The following is a 24,611-nucleotide window of genomic DNA, read 5'->3' on the forward strand; positions in this document are numbered from 1 at the left end:
TAGTGCCTGTTGTGTTGAGTGATTTAACCAAATAAATACTATTAAATGAAGTTTTACGAGTACTACATTTTCTCAGGGTTCAGTCACTGGGAAGTAAAACAGACCTGCATCTGACCTCTTGTTTTAATGAAAGACACGGGTTTGATTTTTGCACATCAAATGAACTAGAAACCCTATAACCACCAACTCAGCTTCAGATAAGTCAGGACTCGCAGTGCCTTTGAAAATGCCTTAAAGTATGGATGGGTTATGTAAACAGCGAAGAGAAAGTGCTTTTCACTCAGTCTCGGTGGAGGCGTCTGACAAGGCCACCTCTTTTGTATAGTTAGAGTGGTCTGTCAAACAGGAAAAAGAAGCCTTCCCAAGGATTGATCCCTTCCTCACTCACTCTGAGGGTTCAGAGGTATTTTCCACCCTCACTGTCTTACCTGTTTCAATCACAATGCCTCAAACTAATTCCAAAAAACTGATAGATATCCCTCCAAAAACAAGTCATGCATTTTCCCTCAGTCGCTGTCACCGGTGAACATTTGGATGCTGGATTGATGAGTCCTTATTATCATACAAATCAATACTGTCGGCTCTAAAGGCATGTGGCTGATGCCGGCAACACAACAAGTGTGTGCCAGTGCATAAAGCAGGCATCTTTCGCTCTGTCACCCGACTTGGCATTCTCCTGACTCACTTGGAAAAAACCACAACAGAAGATCTGCCGAGTCCTTGTTACACAAAACACTGCCGGCTCCCCAAGCTGCTTATTTCACCAACACACTACCCACGAACCAGGGAGATCATTTGGGAGTGCTTTGAATAATACCCCAATTAAAGCTAGCACAAACAGAAGCCAGGCGTATCCAAACCCCAGAAACCTGTGGGACCGGATGAATTACACTGGCGGGGTTAAGGCAGGGAACATGACTCATGATTAGTAAGACTTCCTCTCTGCGGCTCTATTAACGGGAGCCATGGGTGGCTGTGGTTTTTCACAGGAAGCAAACACCGGCGCAAGTGCAGATGAGCAGTCTGGAGAAAATGAAATTAGAGCTAAGAGGGGAGATAACTTGTTTTCATTAAATATTTCAAACAGACTGCTTTGAGGGTAAACGGTTTCAGCTGGAATGACCAATGTTAAAAAAGACTTGTTAATGTCAACAGTGAAGAGGCGACTCCGGGATGCTGGCCTTCTAGGCAGAGTTGCAAAGAAAAAGCCATATCTCAGACTGGCCAATAAAAATAAAAGATTAAGATGGGCAAAAGAACACAGACACTGGACAGAGGAACTCTGCCTAGAAGGCCAGCATCCCGGAGTTGCCTCTTCACTGTTGACGTTGAAACTGGTGTTTTGTGGGTACTATTTAATGAAGCTGCCAGTTGCGGACTTGTGAGGCGTCTGTTTCTCAAACTAGACACTCTAATGTACTTGTCCTCTTGCTCAGTTGTGCACCGGGGCCTCCCACTCTTTCTATTCTAGTTAGAGCCAGTTTGTGCTGTTCTGTGAAGGGAGTAGTACACAGCGTTGTACGAGATCTTTCAAAAACAAGGACATTTCTAAGTGACCCCAAACTTTGAACGGTAGTGTACGTATTTCAAATCTCAATTTCAAAAAATGTACTTCATAATTCATATTGAGTACGTACTGAGCTGGACTTTTGAAAAGGGAAAGGGAAGGAAGTCCTGTCGACATGTAAGGTTGATTTTATCCTTCCATAGACACATTTGACAGACACACTTGTGATCCCTGATATTCAGCTGGCTCTTTAACTGACAGCTAGCTCAATATGAGCTTACAAGTCAGGTGCAATCCACTCACCCCAGTCTCACTGCTGGTACCTGCTCACCAAGTCTCTCATGGCCGTCAGTGGCACCTCTAGCCGACCTCAACCTCATATCTTATTGTCTTCTTCTCTGTTTCTGGCTTACCTCTTTCATTTTATCTTTCCCCTTCTCTCTGTCTGGGGGAAAAAGGAAACCGCACACAGCCCTTCTCTCTGTCTACCTTGTTATCAGTCTTCGCTAGACCAAATCTCTCACAACAGAGTGGCACCTCCAGATCATGCTGTCTCTCTCCCCCATTCTGTCCTCATGCCCACGTCCCTCTTTTTTCCTTTCTCCTTCATTTGAACTCTCTTTGTTTCTCTCTCTCTACTAGCAATAGATGCTAGCTTCATGTGAAGCATGTGGCATGAGTGAACCTGGAAATCTTTGGGAGGACCCTCTGAGGCCCAAAGCCTCTCTAAATTGTGGAGCGGTGTAGCGGCTAAATTTAGCCAAACAGATAGGCAGCACAACCATTGGGCCCCATTAAGTCTATGCTATTAACGTGCCTCTGGAGGGATTAGAACGCAGCTTACCACTGTGTATCAGCTGACTGGAGGAAATTTGACCCTCCAATACCGTGCTCAGATGTAACACAAATGCTGCTCTTGGATAAACAGTGTGATTTTTATTTGATTTTTTAAGCTGTCTTTGACCTTGACAGAGCTGTCGTTCGGTCCATTAAAGCAAAACCCTAGTCTCAGGTAGGATGTCTGACATTTCTGGAGACACAATTGGGGAGTAGCTTCAATCTATGTTCGCTGACTGACTGGTTCTTATAATGTGTGACATCACACAGGCTCACTGCAGCTACTCCATATGGTCCACTATTAAGACTAGGAATTTCTATTATTATCTTTTGGTATTTTACACCCTTTTTCTCACCAATTTCGTGATATCCAATTGCGATCTTGTCTCATGACTGCAATTCCCCAACGGGCTCGGGAGAGGCAAAGGTCGAGTCATGCATCCTCCAAAACATGACCTGCCAAACCGCGCTCCTTAACACCCGCTTGCTTAACCCATAAGCCAGCTGCACCAATGTGTCGGAATAAACACTGTTCAACTGACGAACGGCGTCAGCCTGCAGGCACCCGGCCCGCCACAAGGAGTCGCTAGAACACAATGAGCCAAGTAAAGCCCCCCTGGACAAACTCTCTCCTAACTTGGACGATGCTGGGCCCACTGTGCGCCACCCTATGGGACTCCTGGTCATGGCCAGTTGTGGGACAGCCTGGGATCGAACCCGGGTCTGTAGTGATGTCTCAAGCACTGCGATGCAGTGCCTTAGACCGCTGCGCCACTCGGGAGGCCCAACACTAGCAATTTCAATCATACGGAGTCATGTTAGATACAGTTGATCAAATTCCCTCTGATACCAACAACACTAGAATGAGGCAGTTGTCCTTCACACAAACAGGTTGCACTTCTTAATATCAAATAGTCTTGCACTTTGAAAATAAAAAGGCACAAATCCCGATACAACAACAGTCGTAGTCGATGGTAAACAATAGCTTTACATTGCAGCCACAAGATTATCTGGTCTGGGCATGCACACAGTACACTATCCAGCGATGCCAATCTCATTCTGTTAATGAGATCACAAGGTAGGTCTGACTGGCTCAGAATGAGCAGAAACGCCTAATCAGAGTAACAGAGTAGGTACAGTAATAGAAGGAGGAAATAGGAACTGAAAGGGGGGGGGACTACATTATTACATTATTAATAAGGTGGAGAGGGTATGGAGACCAGTTCTCAAGGTCGACAGGGGTGCATTGGTAATGTATTATTTTTGCTGTACAAACACAGAGAGCATGTGGTATCTGAAGTTCATATCTGTCAACATGTCTTTCGTGATTCACTCATGAACACTAGTAGCTACATACAGTATAAAAAGATCTAAAATCAAAGATTCACTATTGATCTCGATTCGTATTGACTCTTTACCAAGGAGAATTCCACAGGTACACTCTAAAAAGAAAAGGTTCCTGGAGTATCCTTTAGGTGTTCTTCAAATTTAAACTGTGGGGGAACCCTTATAGGGTTCTTCAAAACAACCCCTTTTAATGGATCCTCGAAGAACCTTTTAAAGAACCTTTTTGGTGTTAATTTTTTAACTACCCCCACTCCCCTATTATTATTATTAATAATAATAATACGCATAACAATAACACAATATTTGGGTTCTCAGTGTTTATTATGATTTTAGTGGCAAAGCAGGAGAAAAAAAAATCGAAATAATGAGGTAAACTCCCAGCAGAGCCCCAAGTCCAATGGGTATATCTTCTGGCGTGTTGATATTAATGTGTTGATGTTCTCCGTATCCATAGCCAGAATGATTTTGCAGTGCATGGTGATCGAACAGGTTTCCTGATATATTCAGAGGTGTAGGGAGGGTGAAGTCTGTGAATCCCCAAAATAGTAATTATACAGATGATTAACAAAACATGCACACGACAGAATTCATACCTTGTTTTTTGTGGTGAATGTGAATTTAAAAAACTGTTATGATAGTGGTTTTTAAACACACACCTTGTCCATAATGTAGAGTCCTATGGGATATTCATTGAAGTGGTAAGGGAGGAGGATGATAAATGTGATCTGAATAACATACCGATACCAACTGACATACCTTTGTATGCCTCCTTGTCTGTATACCTGCAGTTCAAAAGTGAGCAGTTCAGTCATCTGCACCCAAAACAGCTAGCCTTCAACATGTTCTTATAGTCTATATATTCTTACCTCTTTGTTGATTGATATCCATTCAATTGTGTCAATTTTCTGTTTTAGAAAGATTTGTACAAATATGAAAAGATAGATGGTATCCTCATAAAACAATATCAAATTAGATCATACAAGGGACAAACCTTACCTTAAATTGAGGAGATCTTTCTCATTAGGAAACTAGCAATATTTCGTTTTTTAATGTATTATTTCTTACATTGTTAGCTCAGAAAATCTTAAGCGTTATTACATACAGCTGGGAAGAACTATTGGATATCAGAGCGACGTCAACTTACCAACATTACGACCAGGAATACGACTTTCCCGAAGCAGATACTTTGTCCGAATCACCCAGGGCATTTGAACTGATTCCAGAAGCTGACCCAAAACAACGTTGCCGCAGAAGAGGAAGATGGAGCGGCCTTCTGGTCAGACTTCAGAGGTAGGCACACCACCCACCGCTTCTGAGTATATTACTCGCTAATATCCAGTCTCTAGATAACAAGGTAGCCAAAATTAGGGCAAGGGTTAAGTTCCAGAAAGACATCAGGGATTGTAACATGCTCTGTTTCAGGGAAACATGGCTCTCTCGGGATATGCTGTCTGAGTCAGTATAGCCACCAGGATTCTTTGTGCGACTGAAATAAACATCTCTCCAGGAAGAAGAAGGCCGGAGGTGAATGTTTCATAATTAACGACTCACGGTATAATTGTAACAGCATACAGGAACTCAAGTCCTTTTGTTCACCTGACCTAGAATTCCTCACAATCTAATGCCGACTGTATTATCTCCCAAGAGAATTCTCGTTGGTTATTGTCACAGCCGTGTATATCCCCCTCAAGCCGATACCACGACGGCCCACAAGGAACTTCACTGGACTTTATGCAAACTGGAAACCATATATCCTGAGGCTGCATTTATTGAAGCTGGGGATTTTAACAAAGCAAATTTGAGAACAAGGCTACCTAAATTCTATCAGCATATTGATTTTAGCATTCACGCTGGCAAAACACTGGATCACTGCTACTCTAACTTCCTCAATGCATACAAGGCCCTACTCCGCCCTCCCTTCGGCAAATCTGACTACGACTCCATTTCGCTCCTCCCTTCCTATAGGCAGAAACTCAAACAGGTTGTACCTGTGATAAGGACTATTCAACGGTGGTCTGACCAATCGGAATCCACGCTTCAAGATTGTTTTGATCACGCGGACTGGGACATGTTCCGGGTAGACTCAGAGAATAATATTGATTTACAGTGGCTTGCGAACGTATTCACTCCCTGTGGCATTTTTCCTATTTTTTTGCCTTACAACCTGGAATTAAAATAGATTTTGGGGTGGTTTGTATCATTTGATTTACACAACATGCCTACCACTTTGAAGATCAAAATATTTTTTATTGTGAAACAATAATAAGACACAAAAACTGAAAACTTGAGCGTGCATAACTATTCACCCCCCAAAGTCGATACTTTGTAGAGCCACCTTTTGCAGCAATGACAACTGCAAGTCTCCTGGGGTATGTTTCTATAAACTTGGCACATCTAGCCACTCTAATTTGTGCCCATTCTTCAAGGCAAAACTTCTCCAGCTCCTTCAAGTTGGATGGGTTCCGCTGGTGTACAGCAATCTTTAAGTCATACCAAGGATTCTCAATTGGATTGAGGTCTGGGCTTTGACTAGGCCATTCCAAGACATTTAAATGTTTCCCCTTAAATCACTTGATTGTTGCTTTAGCAGTATGCTTAGGGTCATTGTCCTGCTGGGAGGTAAACCTCTGTCCCAGTCTCAAATCTCTGGAATACTGAAACAGGTTTCCCTCAATAATTTCCCTGAATTTAGCGCCATCCATCATTCCTTCTTCTGACCAGTTTACCAGTCCCTGACGATTTAAAACATCCCCACAGCATGATGCTGCCACCACCATGCTTCACAATGGGGATGTTGTTCTCGGGGTGATGAAAGGTGTTGGGTTTGCGCCAGACATAGCATTTTCCTTGATGGCCAAAAAGCTCAATTTTAGTCTCATCTGACCAGATTACCTTCTTCCATAGGTTTGGGGAGTCTCCCACATGCCTTTTGGCGAACACCAAACGTTTGCTTATTTTTTTCTTTAAGCAATAGCTTTTTTTCTGGCCACTCTTCCGTAAAGCCCAGCTCTGTGGAGTGTACGGCTTAAAGTGGTCCTATGGACAAATACTCCAATCTCCGCTGTGGAGCTTTGCAGCTCCTTCAGGGTTATCTTTGGTCTATTTGTTGCCTCTCTGATTAATGCCCTCCTTGCCTGGTCCATGAGTTTTGGTGGGCGGCCCTCTCTTGGCAGGTTTGTTACGGTGCCATATTCTTTCCATTTTTTAATAATGGATTTAATGGTGCTCTGTGGGATGTTCAAAGTTTCTGATATTTTTTTTATAACCCAACCCTGATCTGTACTTCTCCACAACTTTGTCCCTGACCTGTTTGGAGAGCTCCTTGATCTTCATAGTGCCGCTTGCTTGGTGGTGCCCCTTGCTTAATGGTGTTGCTGACTCTGGTGCTTTTCAGAACAGGTGTATTATATACTGAGATCATGTGACAGATCATGTGACACTTAGATTGCACACAGGTGGATTTTATTTAACTAATTATGTCACTTCTGAAGGTAATTGGTTGCACCAGATCTTATTTAGGGGCTTCATAGCAAAGGGGGAGAATACATATGCAAGCAACACTTTTCCGTTTTTTTTTTACATTTCACTTCACCAATTTGGACTATTTTCCATTACATGAAATACAAATACAAATCCATTTAAATTACAGGTTGTAATGCAACAAAATAGGAAAAACACCAAGGGGGATGAATACTTTTACAAGGCACTGTTTTTGCTGAGTCAGTGAGTGAGTTTATAAGGAAGTGCATAGGAGATGTTGTACCCACTGTGACTATTAAAACCTACCCTAACCAGAAACCGTGGATAGATGGCAGAATTCGTGCAAAACTGAAAGCGCGAACCACCACATTTAACAATTGAAAGGTGACTGGGAATATGGCCGAAAACAAACAGTGTAGTTATTCCCTCTGCAATGCAATCAAACAAGTGAAATGTCATTATAGAGACAAAGTGGAGTCGCAATTCAAAGGCTCAGACAGGAGATGTATGTGGCAGGGTGTACAGACAATCATAGACTACAAAAAGGAAAACCAGCCACGTCACGGACACCGACGTCTTGCTTCCAGACAAACTAAACACCCTCTTTGCCCGCTTTGAGGATAATACAGTGCCACCGACGCGGCCTGCTACCAAGGACTGTGGGCTCTCCTTCTCCATGGCCGACGTGAGTAAGACATTAGTGAGACATTTAAAAGTGTTAACCCTCACAAGGCTGCTGGCCCAGACGGCATCCCTAGCTGCGTCCTCAGAATATGCACAGACCATCTGGCTGGTGTGTTTACGGACATATTCAAATCTCTCCCTTACCCAGTCTGCTGTCCCCACATGCTTCAAGATGGCCACCATTGTTCCTGTACCCAAGAAGGCAAAGGTAGCTGAACTAAATGACTATCGCCCCGTAGCATTCACTTCTGTCATCATGTGCTTTGAGAGACTACTCAAGGAGCATATCACCTCCACCTTACCTGTCAACCTAGACACACTTCAATTTGCCCCAATAGGTCCCCAATAGGCCATCACACTGCATTATCCCATCTGGACAAGAGGAATCCCTATGTAAGAATGTTGTTCATTGACTACAGCTCAGCATTCAACACCATAGTACCCTCCAAGTTCATCATTAAGCTTGAGGCCCTGGGTCTCAACCCCGCCCTCTGCAATTGGGTCCTGGACTTCCTGACGGGCCGCCCCCAGGTGGTGAAGGTAGGAAACAACATCTCCACTTCGCTGATCCTCAACACAGGTTGATCACAAAAGAGCCTCCTAAACTCAAAGGTTTCTCATTAGCAAACTAGTTTCCTCCTTGCTGACCTGACGATATGAATTGAGAATATTCGTGCTCAGCCCCCTCCTGTACTCCCTGTTCACCCATGACTGTGTGGCCATGCACGCCTCCAACTCAATCATCAAGTTTGCAGACAACATGCCTACAGTACTAGGCTTGATTACCAACAACGACGAGACAGCCTATAGGGAGCATGTAAGGGCACTCAGAGTGTGGTGTCAGGAAAACAACCTCTCACTCAACGTCAACAAAACAAAGGAGATGATTGTGGACTTCAGGAAACAGCAGAGGGAGCACACCCCCCATAAACATCGACGGGACAGCAGTGGAGAAGGTGGAAAGTTCCTCAGCGTACATATCACGGACAAACTGAAATGGTCAAACCCACACAGACAGTGTGGTGAAGAAGGCGCAACAGCACTTCTTCAACTTCAGGAAGCTGAAGAAATTTGCCTTGTCACCTAAAACCCTCACAAACTTTTACAGATGCACAATTGAGAGCATCCTGTTGGGCTACATCACCGCCTGGTAGGGCAACTGCTCCGCCCATAACCGCAGGGCTCTCCAGAGGGTGGTGCGGTCTGCACAACGCATCACCGGGGGCAAACTACCTGCCCTCCAGGTCACCAACATCACCCAGTGTCACAGGAAGGCCAAAAAGATAATCAAGGACAACAACCACCCGAGCCACTGCCTGTTCACCCCACTATCATCCAGAATGACGAGGTCAGTACAGGTGCATCAAAGCTGGGACAAGGCCATCAGACTGTTAAACAGCCATCACTAACACAGAGAGGCTGCTGCCTACATACAGACTTGAAATCATTGGCCACTTTAATAAATGGATCACTAGTCACTTTAACAATGCCACTTTAATAATGTTTACATATCTTGCATTACTCATCTCATATGAACAGTTGAAGTCGGAAATGTACATACACCGTAGACAAATACATTTAAACTCAGTTTTTCACAATTCCTGACATTTCATCCGAGAAAAAATTCCCTGTCTTAGGTCAGTTAGGATCACCACTTTATTTTAAGAATGTGAAATGTCAGAATAATAGTAGAAAGAATGATTTATTTCAGCTTTTATTTCTTTCATCACATTCCCAGTGGGTCAGAAATGTACATACAGTCAATTGGTATTTGGTAGCATTGCCTTTACATTGTTTAACTTGGGTAAAACATTTTGGGTAGAAACAAGCTTCCCACAATATGTTGGGTGAATTTTGGCCCATTCCTCCTGACAGAGCTGGTGTAACTGAGTCAGGTTTGTAGGCCTCCTTGCTCGCACATGCCTATTCAGTTCTGCCGACAAATTTTCAAAAGGCTTGAGGTCAGGGCTTTGTGATGGCCACTCCAATACCTTGACTTTGTTGTCCTTAAGCCATTTTGCCACAACTTTGAAAGTATGCTTGGGGTCATTGACCATTTGGAAGACCCATTTGCAACCAAGCTTTAACTTCCTGACTGATGTCTTGAGATGCTGCTTCAATATATCCACATATTTTCCTATCTCATGATGCCATCTATTTTGTGAAGTGCACCAGTCCCTCCTGCAGCAAAGCACCCCCACAACATGATACTGCCACCGTCGTGCTTCACGGTTGGGATGGTGTTCTTTGGCTTGCAAGCCTCCCCCTTTTTCCTCCAAACATAATGATTTATGGCCAAACAGTTCTATGTTCGTTTCATCAGACCAGAGGACAATTCTCCAAAAAGTACGATCTTTGTCCCCATGTGCAGTTGCAATCTGTAATCTGGCTTTTTCATGGCAGTTTTGGAGCAGTGGCTTCTTCCTTCCTAAGTGGCCTTTCAGATTCTGTCGATATAGGACTCGTTTTACTGTGGATATAGATACTTTTGTACCTGTTTCCTCCAGCATCTTCACAAGGTCCTTAGCTGTTGTTCTGGGATTGATTTGCACTTTTCGCACCAAAGAACGTTCATCTCTAGGAGACAGAACGTGTCTCCTTCCTGAGCGGTATGACGGCTGCGTGGTCCCATGGTGTTTATACTTGCGTACTATTCTTTGTACAGATGAACGTGGTACCTTCAGGAGTTTGGAAATTGTTCCCAAGGATGAAACAGACTTGTGGAGGTCTCCAATTATTTTCCTGAGGTCTTGGCTGATTTATTTTGATTTTCCCATGATGTCAAGTAAAGAGGCACTGAGTTTGAAGGTAAGCCTTGAAATACATCCACAAGTACACCTCCAATTGACTCAAATGATGTCAATTAGCCTATCAGAAGCTTCTAAAGCCATGACATAATTTTCTGGAATTTCCCAAGCTGTCTAAAGGCACAGTCAACTTAGTGTATGTAAACTTCTGACCCACTGGAATTGTGATACAGTGAATTATAAGTGAAATAATCTGTCAGTAAACAATTGTTGGAAAAATTACTTGTGCACAAGGTAGATGTCCTAACCGACTTGCCAAAACTATAGTTTGTTAACAAGAAATTTGTGGAGTGGTTGAAAAACTAGTTATAATGACTCCAATCTAAGTGTATGTAAACTTCCGACTTCAACTGTATATACTGTATTTTATACCATCTATTGCATCTTGCCTATGCCGTTCGGTCATTGCTCATCCATATATTTATATGTATATATTCTTATTCCATTCCTTTACTTAGATGTGTGTATTAGGTAGTTGTTGTGGAATTGTTAAGATTACTTGTTAGATATTGCTGTACTGTCGAAATTAGAAGCACAAGCATTCCGCTACACTCGCAATAACATCTGCTAACCATGTGTATGTGACGAATAAAATTTGATTTGATTTAGAGCAGTGGTATTCAAAGTCGGAGTCGAGACCCCTAGTGGGGTCACGTGGGAACCGCAGTCGGGTCGCTAAATGTTTTTTATTTATATTTTTTGGGGACAATACAAATGTTTTGGAGAAAGATCATTTTAAAGTACATTTATATATTGGTTTCGATAAGAGATGAAGGTTATTTGTTTTTGTAAAAATGCAAACGTACCGATATTGAAGTTATGTCATTAGAGTTTTGGTGGAATGGGGTCGCGAGAAGTTCTTATGAGAAAATAAATGATAGCGGAAAAGATTGGGTCCCGCTGAAAAAGTTTGAATATCACTGACATAGAGGGTTCATGACAGTCCACTGTGGTGGAAAAAGTGGTGCAAAAAGTTCCCAATTTTCAAACTTGAGTAAAAGTAAAGATGCCTTAATAGAAAATGTCTCAAGTAAAAGTCAGTCACCCAGTAAAATACTACTTGAGTAAAAGTCTAAAAGTATTTGGTTTAGTGAGTCCGCCAAATCAGAGGCAATAGGGATGACCAGGGATGTTCTCTTGATAAGTGTGTGAATTAGACCATTTTCCTGTCCTGCTAAGCTTTCAAAATGTAACGAGTACTTTTGTTTGTCAGAGAAAATGTATGAGTAAAAAGTACATAATTTTCTTTTGGAATGTAGTGAAGTAAAAGTTGTCAAAAATGAAAATAGTAAAGTACAGATACCCAAAAAAACTACTTACGTAGTACTTTCAAGTATTTTTACTTAAGCACATTACACTACTGCACTCCTCTGACACAATAGCATATCTTTATCACAACCCTACTGCAACATAGCTATTCAGTGCATTACAGTAGATATGTGATGACAGTTACATTGAAAATAGCTTCAATTTGGATGATGTCACCTCTAACTTGGACACTTACCACATACATTTGTTTGCATTTTGTTAGTGATGTTAATATTGTTCCCATAACGCCTAGCAAGGAGCCACGAATCAGACCCGCCCCTAAGGGACCACCTGCCGGGCGCTGTCCACAATCCGGGATGATTCTCAATGCTTTCAAACTATAAGAAAGCCAATGTTGAGGGCTGTAATGGATTGACTTCATATCCACTTTTTGAATTGTGGATATTGAATCCCTTTAGGATCATGGTAATGACAGCTAACCTTATCGGGATAATTTGCAGTGTTCAACCAATTTTAGCCTACCACACTAACTCTAAGTGATCTATGCATCATGCACACATAAAGCAAGATCCACTTGCATCCCTATGCTGTTGGGCCACATGAGACTTCATGAGGGGTAGATTCCTGTCTTTTCTATACTGTAGAACTGAATATAATTCTATGGTTCAGTCCCCCATGGTGGGGAACACTTCAGGAAGAGGCCCTTGAGCGTAGTAGGTGGCTATCGCTAATACCTGATAACAGTCATCAGACACAGATACACTGGGGTGGGACTGATCCTTCCACAGCTGGCAGTGCACCCCACAACACAACACACCGTGCCGTTCTGAAGACAGTGTCTTCCTCCCAACCTTCATTCAATGTCAGATCACAACTATTAGAGGGATTAGGGTTTACGAGTGCTGGGATGAGGATTGGATGCAAAGAGTGTGTGTGTGGGGGGGGGGGGGGGGGGTGTACACACTACAATCACCACAGGAAGTCAAGCACTGGTCCACGAGTCCCTGCTAGAGGAATTTAAAAGTAGTAGAATGGCTTAGATAGCCTCTTGGGTTGCTAGTGGCTCAGTAGGCCTTGCTACTATAGGCTACCAGTTGTTTAAACTGGTTCACAGTCAGCACTTCACTGGTCTCTATGGGCCCAGAGATGTGATTAAGTGTTAATACCGTAGGCTACATATCATGACCCAGTGGTTATCCTCTCTTCCTTCTGCTAAATTCTTCTCCGTCCTGTCTCCTGACTTTGCCTCTTCGACCCCTACTCTCCTCCCTTTTCACAACTTTTGAATCTCACTGTCCCCTTTCCTCCTGGCCGGCCCTACCTTCCCCTCCCGCTCCGTGGCTGAGTGACTCACTGTGTGCTAACAGAACAGGGCTGCAGGCATCTGAGTGGATACCTAAACTTCCGGAGGACCTATCTTCCTTCCATTCCCAACTCTTTACCTCTTCCTCTGTATCTGCTGCTAAAGCCGCTTTCTTTCACTCTAAATATCAAGCTTCCTTCTCCAACCCTGGGAAACTCTTCCCTCCTTAATCCTCCACCTCCTCCCACTCTCTCTCTCTGCGGATGACTTTGTCAACCACTTTGGAAACTCTGATTAAAAGCACCTGCTGCTCATCTGTTGTTATTTACAAATGCTGTTTTGAATTAAAAGAACATTTCATTATGAAGCTTTATGGGACATCTTTTTGAGTGAAAACCCATTACATGTCTTTGTTTGTCTGAATTCACGGGTTTTACGTACCAGCTAAGCTTCTGGGGAGAGCGCGATGGTTCTCTTTTGATTAGTTACCTTCCTAAGTTCTCCCATGTCACCCCGCTCCTCCGCACACACCACTGGCTTCCATCTTCTTCAAGACCCTGGGGCTTGCCTACAGAGCAGCAAGGGGAACTACACCTCCTTACCTTCAGGCTATGCTAAAACCCTACATCCCAACCCGAGCACTCCATTCCGCCAACTCTGGTCTCATGGCCCTCCCACCCCTACGGGAGGGCTGCTCCTGCTCAGCCCAGTCAAAGCTGTTCTCTGTCCTTGCACCCCAATGGTGGAACAAGCTTGCCCTTAAAGTCAGGACAGTGGAGTCCCTGCCCTTCTTTCGAAAACGCCTGAAACCCTACCTCTTTGAAGAGTATCTTAAATAACTCTCACGGCACCTCCACCCCCGTTAATGTCACACCATTAAATATAGTTTTGTATTGAAGATTTTCTGCAACATGCAGCACTGATTAAATAGCAGATGGTTCATGTTTGTTGCATTGACATAAAATATTTGAAAGAATGTGATCAGAAGGATTTGACGGATGTTAAAATGTATGATTGAAAATTAAATACAGAGTTAACATTTTATGTGAGGTACCTTAAATGTGACCATGTTAACCTTTACAGCCAATACAATCAATCAAGTTTATTTTATATAGCCCTTCGTACATCAGCTAATATCTCGAAGTGCTGTACAGAAACCCAGCCTAAAACCCCAAACAGCAAGCAATGCAGGTGTAGAAGCACGTAGAATACAGGTGATTTTATAACAAATGCTACAGCATAAGCAAACTGAGCACCATTTATGGGCATGAGCTACTTAAAGTGGCCTATTTGCAGTCAAAATATGTTTAGTGATGTATTCTAACACTGTAAACAACCATTTTAACACTTTCTGAAGAGCTAGAAAAGTTGGGATAATTGTGCGAAACTTCCTGAGAGATTGTCTATATATGGCTAATGGCAGAGAGCCTGGTTGCCTCCACCATCCCTTTTCTAGCGAAGCACGGCCAGTGTTCTCAAAAAGCACCACTTTCTCCCTCACTCTCAAAGAATGAAGTGCTTTAGGTTTGGGGCTCTGAAATAGCAGTGCGGAGATAGACCATACATATATCGATGAAAATGGATTTTTGTTGTGAGACCCTCTGCTTCCAGGCCTATTCTCTGTTCTCCTCATGTCTTTTAAAGGATGACTCAAGTACTGGTACTTTTAAAGGACAAAGCGGTACAGCCACGGTTATTTATGTAACCTCCCTTTTAGATATCAAACGTATCCTTGAAAAGGGACAGGATGTGCGTAGTGAACTAACCATGTTTTAATGTGGAACATGGCAGCAGAATGTCATTGGGTAATGTCAGCAATACTTTACTTGTAGTTCTGAACCCTATCTTTCATCTTGCCCCCCGGTATACTGAAGGAGCCATGTCAGAATGGGAGCTGGTAAGGCTGCTTAGTATTTTACTAAAGGCCGGATGAAAGGGGTTTTGTGCAAGAAAGAGTACAAGAAAGGGATTTGAGGGCTGTCAGTGAGTGGACAGATGTATGATGATCGCTCCAAGATGGACTAAAGTTTGTGGAAGTCAAAATGTATTGTATTACAATTGATTTTAAAAAGTTTAACAATAGCAAATAGTAGCTAACTAGTTAGAAAATATAAGATAATTCATGTATCACTATGTGAGCTTGATCTGTTTTATACAGGTCGGAGCTGCCCTTTCGGACACGTCAATCTTGGATATAAATAATAAAAACACACAACAAAATATTACGTCAACTAGCAAGAGATTAGGAATATTAGTCATCCATAAAGGGCCTTTTCTCAGCTACCATGGATACAAACAAATCTAAATGCAACACACAGACATTGTCCCATAGTCCTGCCATGGCTAAAACTCATAATATCCATGACACAAATGCTTAGTGTGCAGTAAACCGCATCATCGGAAAGATCTCAATTGCATACTTCTCACTTCATCCTCACTCTTCTCTCTTCATCTCCTTCTCAAAACCCATTGGATGAGGTCAGAGGACATGGACCTCTGGCTTTCTCATCCAATTGGTTTTGAGAGGAGATGATGAGAGAGGACGTGAGGAGTATGCAATTGAGATCTTCCCATCATCTGCTTTTCAGCTGGTGTCACATAAGCACTCATTCCCCTTGTGGCGCGTGAATGTGGACATTAGCATTTTACTAACTGAACCGATAAAGCCGTGACAAACTCGCAACCCGACAACAAACAAAGCACTCAAAGCACGCATGCCAGCCAACATATCCAAGTAAACACAACGGCGCAAAAACAAAAACAAACATAACTGGGCTCAACTGACAACACCACCAGATGGCAAATGGGTCCATTTTGTAGCGGCAGAGGGAGGGAAGAGATTTTATCCGTTGCCAGTAAACCGTTGCACAGAAAGTGCTCATAAACAAAGACATTACGTGGACCCCATGGACCGAGTACACAAATAACAGCCCCGTAATGTGGTTAGTCTGGACTCGGGCTAGTTCTGTTAGCCTGAGGGTGGCCACAGTAGGAGAACACTGGACTCCACAGTCAGCCATTATCAGATGACAGCTGGCAGATAGAGTCATAATAGGATTCTACTAGGTTCGAGAAGATACCAGTATCGCAATATTTTTTTAAAAGAAAGCAGACCAAACTCTTTGGTCCTTTAAAAACCTGCTGTATGTAAAATATTGTGTGATATAGCTTGGAAAATAAATACATGTGACTGGATGACAACATAATGATTTTTGTTTCCACCCACTTAGCAAATTTCAGGTCTGCTGAGCGCAAAATTCTGTGCAACTTCCAGTGCACATTTATTGTGTGCATGCTTATTTTACCTTCCAGCTGATGGCGAAACCAGAGTCGCACCGCATTATTTCTGTTTCATGCACAAATTCATGTTCTTACTCCTATCTATGAACAGAGAAAATGAAATATCCCTCCATATTAAAAAATACCCAACCCGCTAATGGTAACACTAATGCAAGCCAATAGATAAACTTTTCTACTCATTCATTACTGCTGCAGTGCTTGTTGTAGCGCTGTGTGGAAATAGGAAGAATGCGCTCACACAAAGTGCTGAGTGATGTTGACAGTGCTGAGTGAGAACTTAAACATGAACTCACTCATAAAAACAGCAGCTATTTGCTGTATTCGTTGACAGCCTCTCTCTAGTCATGGTTTTAAACGTTTTGAAATCTTTCAGTATCATCTTTGCTGTAGCTTTCTTTTATGCCTGCTACGTTACTGCAGACACGGTAATCGGAGCCATCGGATTGACCAGCAGTATGCCTATAGTGCACTGGATTTGCTCTCAGGGCCCGGAAGGCAGAGTTTGTACCTTCAGACACATGAAATGTTTAAAAAAAGCAACACTTTCCTGACTTCAACTGTGTATATGTATATATATATATATATATATATATATATATATATATATATATATATATATATATATACAGTGGGGAGAACAAGTATTTGATACACTGCCGATTTTGCAGGTTTTCCTACTTACAAAGCATGTAGAGGTCTGTCATTTTTATCATAGGTACACTTCAACTGTGAGAGACGGAATCTAAAACAAAAATCCAGAAAATCACATTGTATGATTTTTAAATAATTAATTTGCATTTTATTGCATGACATAAGTATTTGATCACCTACCAACCAGTAAGAATTCCGGCTCTCACAGACCTGTTAGTTTTTCTTTAAGAAGCCCTCCTGTTCTCCACTCATTACCTGTATTAACTGCACCTGTTTGAACTCGTTACCTGTATAAAAGACACCTGTCCACACACAATCAAACAGATTCCGACCTCTCCACAATGGCCAAGACCAGAGAGCTGTGTAAGGACATCAGGGATAAAATTGTAGACCTGCACAAGGCTGGGATGGGCTACAGGACAATAGGCAAGCAGCTTGGTGAGAAGGAAACAACTGTTGGCGCAATTATTAGAAAATGGAAGAAGTTCAAGATGACGGTCAATCACCCTCGGTCTGGGGCTCCATGCAAGATTTCACCTCGTGGGGCATCAATGATCATGAGGAAGGTGAGGGATCAGCCCAGAACTACACGGCAGGACCTGGTCAATGACCTGAAGAGAGCTGGGACCACAGTCTCAAAGAAAACCATTAGTAACACACTACGCCGTCATGGATTAAAATCCTGCAGCGCACGCAAGGTCCCCCTGCTTAAGCCAGTGCATGTCCAGGCCTGTCTGAAGTTTGCCAATGACCATCTGGATGATCCAGAGGAGGAATGGGAGAAGGTCATGTGGTCTGATGAGACAAAAATAGAGCTTTTTGGTCTAACTCCACTCGCCGTATTTGGAGGAAGAAGAAGTATGAGTACAACCCCAAGAACACCATCCCAACCGTGAAGCATGGAGGTGGAAACATCATTCTTTGGGGATGCTTTTCTGCAAAGGGGACAGGACGACTGCACCGTATTGAGGGGAGGATGGATGGGGCCATGTATCGCGAGATCTTGGCCAACAACCTCCTTCCCTCAGTAAGAGCATTGAAGATGGGTCGTGGCTGGGTCTTCCAGCATGACAACGACACGAAGCACACAGCCATGGCAACTAAGGAGTGGCTCCGTAAGAAGCATCTCAAGGTCCTGGAGTGGCCTAGCCAGTCTCCAGACCTGAACCCAATAGAAAATCTTTGGAGGGAGCTGAAAGTCCGTATTGCCCAGCGACAGCCCCGAAACCTGAAGGATCTGGAGAAGATCTGTAGGGAGGAGTGGGCCAAAATCCCTGCTGCAGTGTGTGCAAACCTAGTCAAGAACTACAGGAAACGTATGATCTCTGTAATTGCAAACAAAGGTTTCTGTACCAAATATTAAGTTCTGCTTTTCTGATGTATCAAATACTTATGTCATGCAATAAAATGCAAATTAATTACTTAAAAATCATACAATGTGATTTTCTGGATTTTTGTTTTAGATTCCGTCTCTCATAGTTGAAGTGTACCTATGATAATAATTACAGACCTCTACATGCTTTGTAAGTAGGAAAACCTGCAAAATCGGCAGTGTATCAAATACTTGTTCTCCCCACTGTACATAGTTGAAGTCGGAAGATTACATACACTTAGGTTGGAGTCATTAAAACTCGTTTTTCAACCACTCCACAAATTTCTTGTTAACAAACTATAGTTTTGACAAGTAATTTTCCCAACAATTGTTTACTGACAGATTATTTCACTTATAATTCACTGTATCACAATTGCAGTGGGTCAGACGTTTACAATCACTAAGTTTACTGTGCCTTTAAACAGCTTGGAAAATTCCTGAAAATGATGGCTTTAAAAGCTTCTGATAGGCTAATTGACATCATTTGAGTCAATTGGAGGTGTACCTGTGGATGTATTTCAAGGCCTACCTTCAAACTCAGTGCCTCTTTGCTTGACATCATGGAAAAATTCAAAAGAAATCAGCCAAGACCTCAGAAAAAAATTGTGGACCTCCACAAGTCTGGTTCATCCTTGGGAGCAATTTCCAAACGCCTGAAGGTACCACGTTCATCTGTACAAACAATAGTACACAAGTATAAACACCATGGGACCACGCAGCCTTCATACCGCTCAGGAAGGAGATGCCTTCTGTCTCCTAGAGATGAACGTACTTTGGTGCGAAAAGTGCAAATCAATCCCAGAACAACAGCAAAGAACCTTGTGAAGATGCTGGAGGAAACAGGTACAAAAGTATCTATATCCACAATAAAACGAGTCCTATAACGACATAACCTGAAAGGCCGCTCAGCAAGGAAGAAGCCACTGCTCCAAAACCGCCATAAAAAATCCAGACTACGGTTTGCAACTGCACATGGGGACAAAGATCATACTTTTTGGAGAAATGTCCTCTGGTCTGATGAAACAAAAATAGAACTGTTTGGCCATAATGACCATCGTTATGTTTGGAGGAAAAAGGGGGCGGCTTGCAAGCCGAAGAACACAATCCCAACCGTGAAGCACGGGGGTGGCAGCATCATGTTATGGGGGTGCTTTGCTGCAGGAGAGACTGGTGCACTTCACAAAATAGATGGCATCATGAGGTAGGAAAATATGTGGATATATTGAAGCAACATCTCAAGACATCAGTCAGGAAGTTAAAGCTTGGTCGCAAATGGGTCTTCCAAATGGACAATGATCCCAAGCATACTTCCAAAGTTGTGGCAAAATGGCTTAAGGACAACGAAGTCAAGGTATTGGAGTGGCCATCACAAAGCCCTGACCTCAATCACATAGTACATTTGTGGACAGAACTGAAAAAGCATGTGCGAGCAAGGAGGCCTACAAACCTGACTCAGTTACACCAGCTCTGTCAGGAGGAATGGGCCAAAATTCAAGAGACTTATTGTGGGAAGCTTGTGGAAGGCTACCCAAAACGTTGACCCAAGTTAAACAATTTAAAAGCAATGCTACCAAATACTAAATGAGTGTATGTAAACTTCTTACCCACTGGGAATGTGAAAAAAAGCTGAAATAAATCATTCTCTACTATTATTCTGACATTTCACATTCTTTAAATAAAGTGGTGATCCTAACTGACCTAAAACAGGGAATTTTTACTTGGATTAAATGTCAGGAATTGTGAAAAACTGTGTATTTGGTTATGGTGTATGTAAACTTCCGACTTCAACTGTATATATATATATATATTTTTTTTTCCCCCCCGCACTATGAGGTTGAAATATTACTTGGAATTTGTGAAAATGATAATGCCCTTTTAGTGTAAAATGTTTGAAAAGACCGCCTGAAATTTCAGACGGTTTGGTGGGATGGAGTTTTGGTCTGCCTGGTGACATCACCCTTTAGAACCCATAGCGGCCGGCAATGGCCTTTCTTTACATTTCAAATCAAATCAAATCAAATCAAATCAAATTTTATTAGTCACATACACATGGTTAGCAGATGTTAATGCGAGTGTAGCGAAATGCTTGTGCTTCTAGTTCCGACAATGCAGTAATAACCAACAGTAATCTAACCTAACAATTCCACACTACTACCTTACACACACACACAAGTGTAAGGGATAAAGAATATGTACATAAAGATATATGGATGAGTGGTGGTACAGAACGGCATGGCAGATGCAGTAGATGGTATAGAGTCTGCGAACATCCTTGTTTTTCTAACAATAATATCTGTGTCAATATCTCAAATTAACTTGCTAACAACCTGTTGTCGTATTCTCGCAGCTGTTGTCATCAACCAGAAACAGGACACAGGGTATGCTGTCATTTGACTTCAAATTTTTAAAAACACTTAATTACAAAAAATGATGGCGCTGAAGCGGCCACAACCTTTCACTGTGGAAACGGTTGTATCTATGTTGGTTGGTGATACGGATTCGGACACTCCTTGCACTTTGAAAGTGATGATGTCAAGTAGTTTGAAATAAGTAAAGTGCAGATATACACTGAGTATACCAAACATTAGGAACAACTTCCTAATTTTGAACTATGCCACCCCCTTTTGCCCTCAGAACAGCCTCAATTTGTTTGGGGCACGGACTCTAAAAGGTGTTGAAAGCGTTCCACAGAGATGCTGGCCCATGTTGACTCCAATGCTTCCCACAACTGTGTCAAGTTAGCTGGATGTCCTTGGGTTGGTGTCCCATACTTGCTACACAGAGGAAGCTGTTGAGCGTGAAAACGCCAACAGCGTTGCAGTTCTTGTCACAAAATTACCATACCCTGCTCAAAGGCACTTAAATCTTTTGTCTTGCCCATTCGGCCTCTGAATAGCACACATACACAATCCATGTCTCAATTGCTCAAATGATTGCGCTCCGTCTAATGGAAATACGTGCAGTGTTTAGCTGTATATAGTCAGCTAACTAGTTGGTTGTTTGTCTTGTTTCTAATAATGTAATTCATATGGAAATGGCCCAAGCTGCTTGTAATAGCTAGCTAGCTAATCTGTCAAGGAAGAAAAGTTGTGTGTGGCAGTAAATTTGGGCTGTGCTTGCGAAGCATCAACCTCAGCTGTCACTTTCACTAGCTAGCCATTCAGACAACCAGTTAACTAACCACCAAAATGGAGATGAAATTAATTTGTGTATCTGCTGAGCTTAGGTCATGGTTAGTCATGTCAAAATCAAATCAATTCAAATGTTATTGGTCATGGAGTAACTATACCTAGCTAGCTCACAGACACACGTTAGCCACCTAGCTAACGTGTGTCTGTGAGATGTTTCATATTATACATACTGCTGCTACAGTTAGAATACAGACAGTACAGTCGTGGCCAAAAGTTTTGAGAATGACACAAATATAAATTTTCACGAAGTCTGCTGCCTCAGTTTGTATGATGGCAATTTGCATATACTCTAGAATGTTATGAAGAGTAATCCGACGAATTGCAATTAATTGCAAAGTCCCTCTTTGCCATGCAAATGAACTGAATCCCCAAAAAACATATCCACTACATTTCAGCCCTGCCACAAAAGGACCAGTTGACATCATGTCAGTGATTCTCTCGTTAACACAAGTGTGAGTGTTGACGAGGACCAGGCTGGAGATCACTCTGTCAATGCTGATTGAGTTCGAATAACAGACTGGAATCTTCAAAAGGAGGGTGGTGCTTGGAATCATTGTTCTTCCTCTGTCAATCATGGTTACCTGCAAGGAAACACTTGCCGTCATCATTGCTTTGCACAAAAAGGGCTTCACAGGCAAGGATATTGCTGCCAGTAAGATTACCTAAATCAACCATTTATCGGATCATCAAGAACTTCAAGGAGAGCGGTTCAATTGTTGTAAAGAAGGCTTCAGGATGCTCAAGAAAGTCCGGCAAGCGCCAGGACTGCCTCCTAAAGTTGATTCAGCTGTGGGATCGGGGCACCACCAGTACAGAGCTTGCTCAGGAATAGCAGCAGGCAGGTGTGCATCTGCACGCACAGTGAGGCAAAGACTTTTGGAGGATGGCCTGGTGTCAAGAAGGGCAGCAAAGAAGCCACTTCTCTCCAGGAAAAACATCAGGGACAGACTGATATTCTGCAAAGGTACAGGGATTGGACTGCTGAGGACTGCGGTAAAGTCATATTATCTGATGAATCCCCTTTCCAATTGTTTGGGGCATCCGGAAAATCCCCTTTCCAATTGTTTGGGGCATCCGGAAAAAAGCTTGTCTGGAGAAGACAAGGTGAGCGCTACCATCAGTCATGTGTCATGCCAACAGTAAGCATCCTGAGACCATTCATGTGTGGGGTTGCTTCTCAGCCAAGGGAGTGGGCTCACTCACAATTTTGCCTAAGAACACAGCCATGAATAAAGAATGGTACCAACACATCCTCCGAGAGCAACTTCTCCCAACCATCCAGGAACAGTTTGGTGATGAACAATGCCTTTTCCAGCATGATGGCGCACCTTGCCATTAGGCAAAAGTGATAACTAAGTGGCTCGGGGAACAAAACATCAATATTTTGGGTCCATGGCCAGGAAAATCCCCAGACCTTAATTCCATTGAGAACTTGTGGTCAATCCTCAAGAGGCAGGTGGACAAACAAAAACCCACAAATTCTGACAAACTCCAAGCAATGATTATGCAAGAATGGGCTGCCATCAGTCAGGATGTGGCTCAGAAGTTACTTGACAGCATGCCAGGGCAGAATGCAGAGGTCTTGATAAAGAAGGGTCACCACTGCAAATATTGACTTTTAGCATCAACTTCATGTAATTGTCAATAAAATCCTTTGACACATGAAATGCTTGTAATTATACTTCAGTATTCCATAGTAACATCTGACAAAAATATCTAAAGACACTGAGGCAGCAGACTTTGTGAAAATTATATTTGTGTCATTCTCAAAACTTTTGGCCACGACTGTAAACAACTGCCCATGAATGTCTAATAGCGTTTTTGTCTTTCTCTCAGACAATACCGCTTCGATACAGAGAGGTTGATGACTCTCAAGAGATGTGAAAGGTCCCATAACAACAATCTCCCCTTGTATCAAAGTGACTCCGAACACCTCACTGCACCACCCAAACACACCATATGCAAGTATTCCCTTTATATGTCATACATTTCCATAACTGTTTCTGCATACCGCTGTGCAAATTAACCTTGGTCTCCAGAGCAAATAAACCTGAATATAAGCCATGTCTACTTATTTGCTATATTGACATACTAATCTACTGTTTTATTGAAACATGTTTATTTGCAAACAAATGAATATTGAAATGATACACCAACCTTTCAAGAAACCATGTTTTCTGTAAAAAAAAAAAATGTTAAAAGGAGACTGGTACTGTATGTCTCAATAATGGAGCATTGAGATGGGCTGTTGGCAAAGATGTGCAACTTTTGAGGGGGGCTTGACTTGTAGAAAGTTGTGTATTGTTGTGTATGAACACCTACAGTTGTGCTGTTGAGTAGACAAGCACTGCCAACAATATAGTGAATAGGCTAGAAGAGTATACTAACAGCCCCTCTCCCCCATGCCAAAGAACTGACTGCAAGGGTGTGAAAATATTGAGCACTTGGCTTCTAGACAGTTTAATGTATTGGGGATTTTGTTTTCTCAAGAGGGTATTGTGCTTTCATAAATACTTTTGGCTGTCCTGGGTTGTTTCAGAGTCAGAAGATGTTGAGCTTGTTCCGACCTGAACGCTTCAATGTACATTTTAGTCATTTAGCAGACACTTTTCCAGAGAAACTTGTAGGAGAAATTAGGGATAAGTGCCTTGATCAAGAGCACATCAGAATATTTTTCACCTAGTCAGCTCAGGGATTTGAACTAGTGGCCTTTTGGTTACTGACTGGCCCCAATGGGTCTACAGGCTCCGTTCTACTAAAGCTGGTGTCAAGGTCATCGTCATCAGTAGCAGGATCAGTCTGTAGGACACACAGTAGTCAGTGATTAGCCAACATTTTACTACTTTGTCCACATCAATACACA

The 24,611-nt window shown here is 42.5% G+C and overlaps 1 protein-coding gene and 1 long non-coding RNA gene across 2 annotated transcripts in view; both read right to left on the minus strand.

Annotated features, from left to right (window-relative positions):
• Nucleotides 1–24,611, minus strand: part of LOC139537679 (double C2-like domain-containing protein beta) — a 183,578-nt gene that overhangs the window by 142,745 nt on the left and 16,222 nt on the right. The gene's annotated exons all lie outside the window — the stretch shown is intronic.
• On the minus strand, nucleotides 4,008–5,298 carry LOC139537682 (uncharacterized). Its single transcript, XR_011667585.1, has 3 exons — nucleotides 4,558–5,298; nucleotides 4,448–4,473; nucleotides 4,008–4,218 (listed from the first exon to the last, which is right to left on the minus strand). It is a non-coding gene; the product is annotated as an uncharacterized lncRNA (long non-coding RNA).

The sequence above is a fragment of the Salvelinus alpinus genome, chromosome 13 (genome assembly GCF_045679555.1).
Source record: "Salvelinus alpinus chromosome 13, SLU_Salpinus.1, whole genome shotgun sequence".
In the NCBI taxonomy this organism is placed as follows: Eukaryota; Metazoa; Chordata; class Actinopteri; order Salmoniformes; family Salmonidae; genus Salvelinus; species Salvelinus alpinus.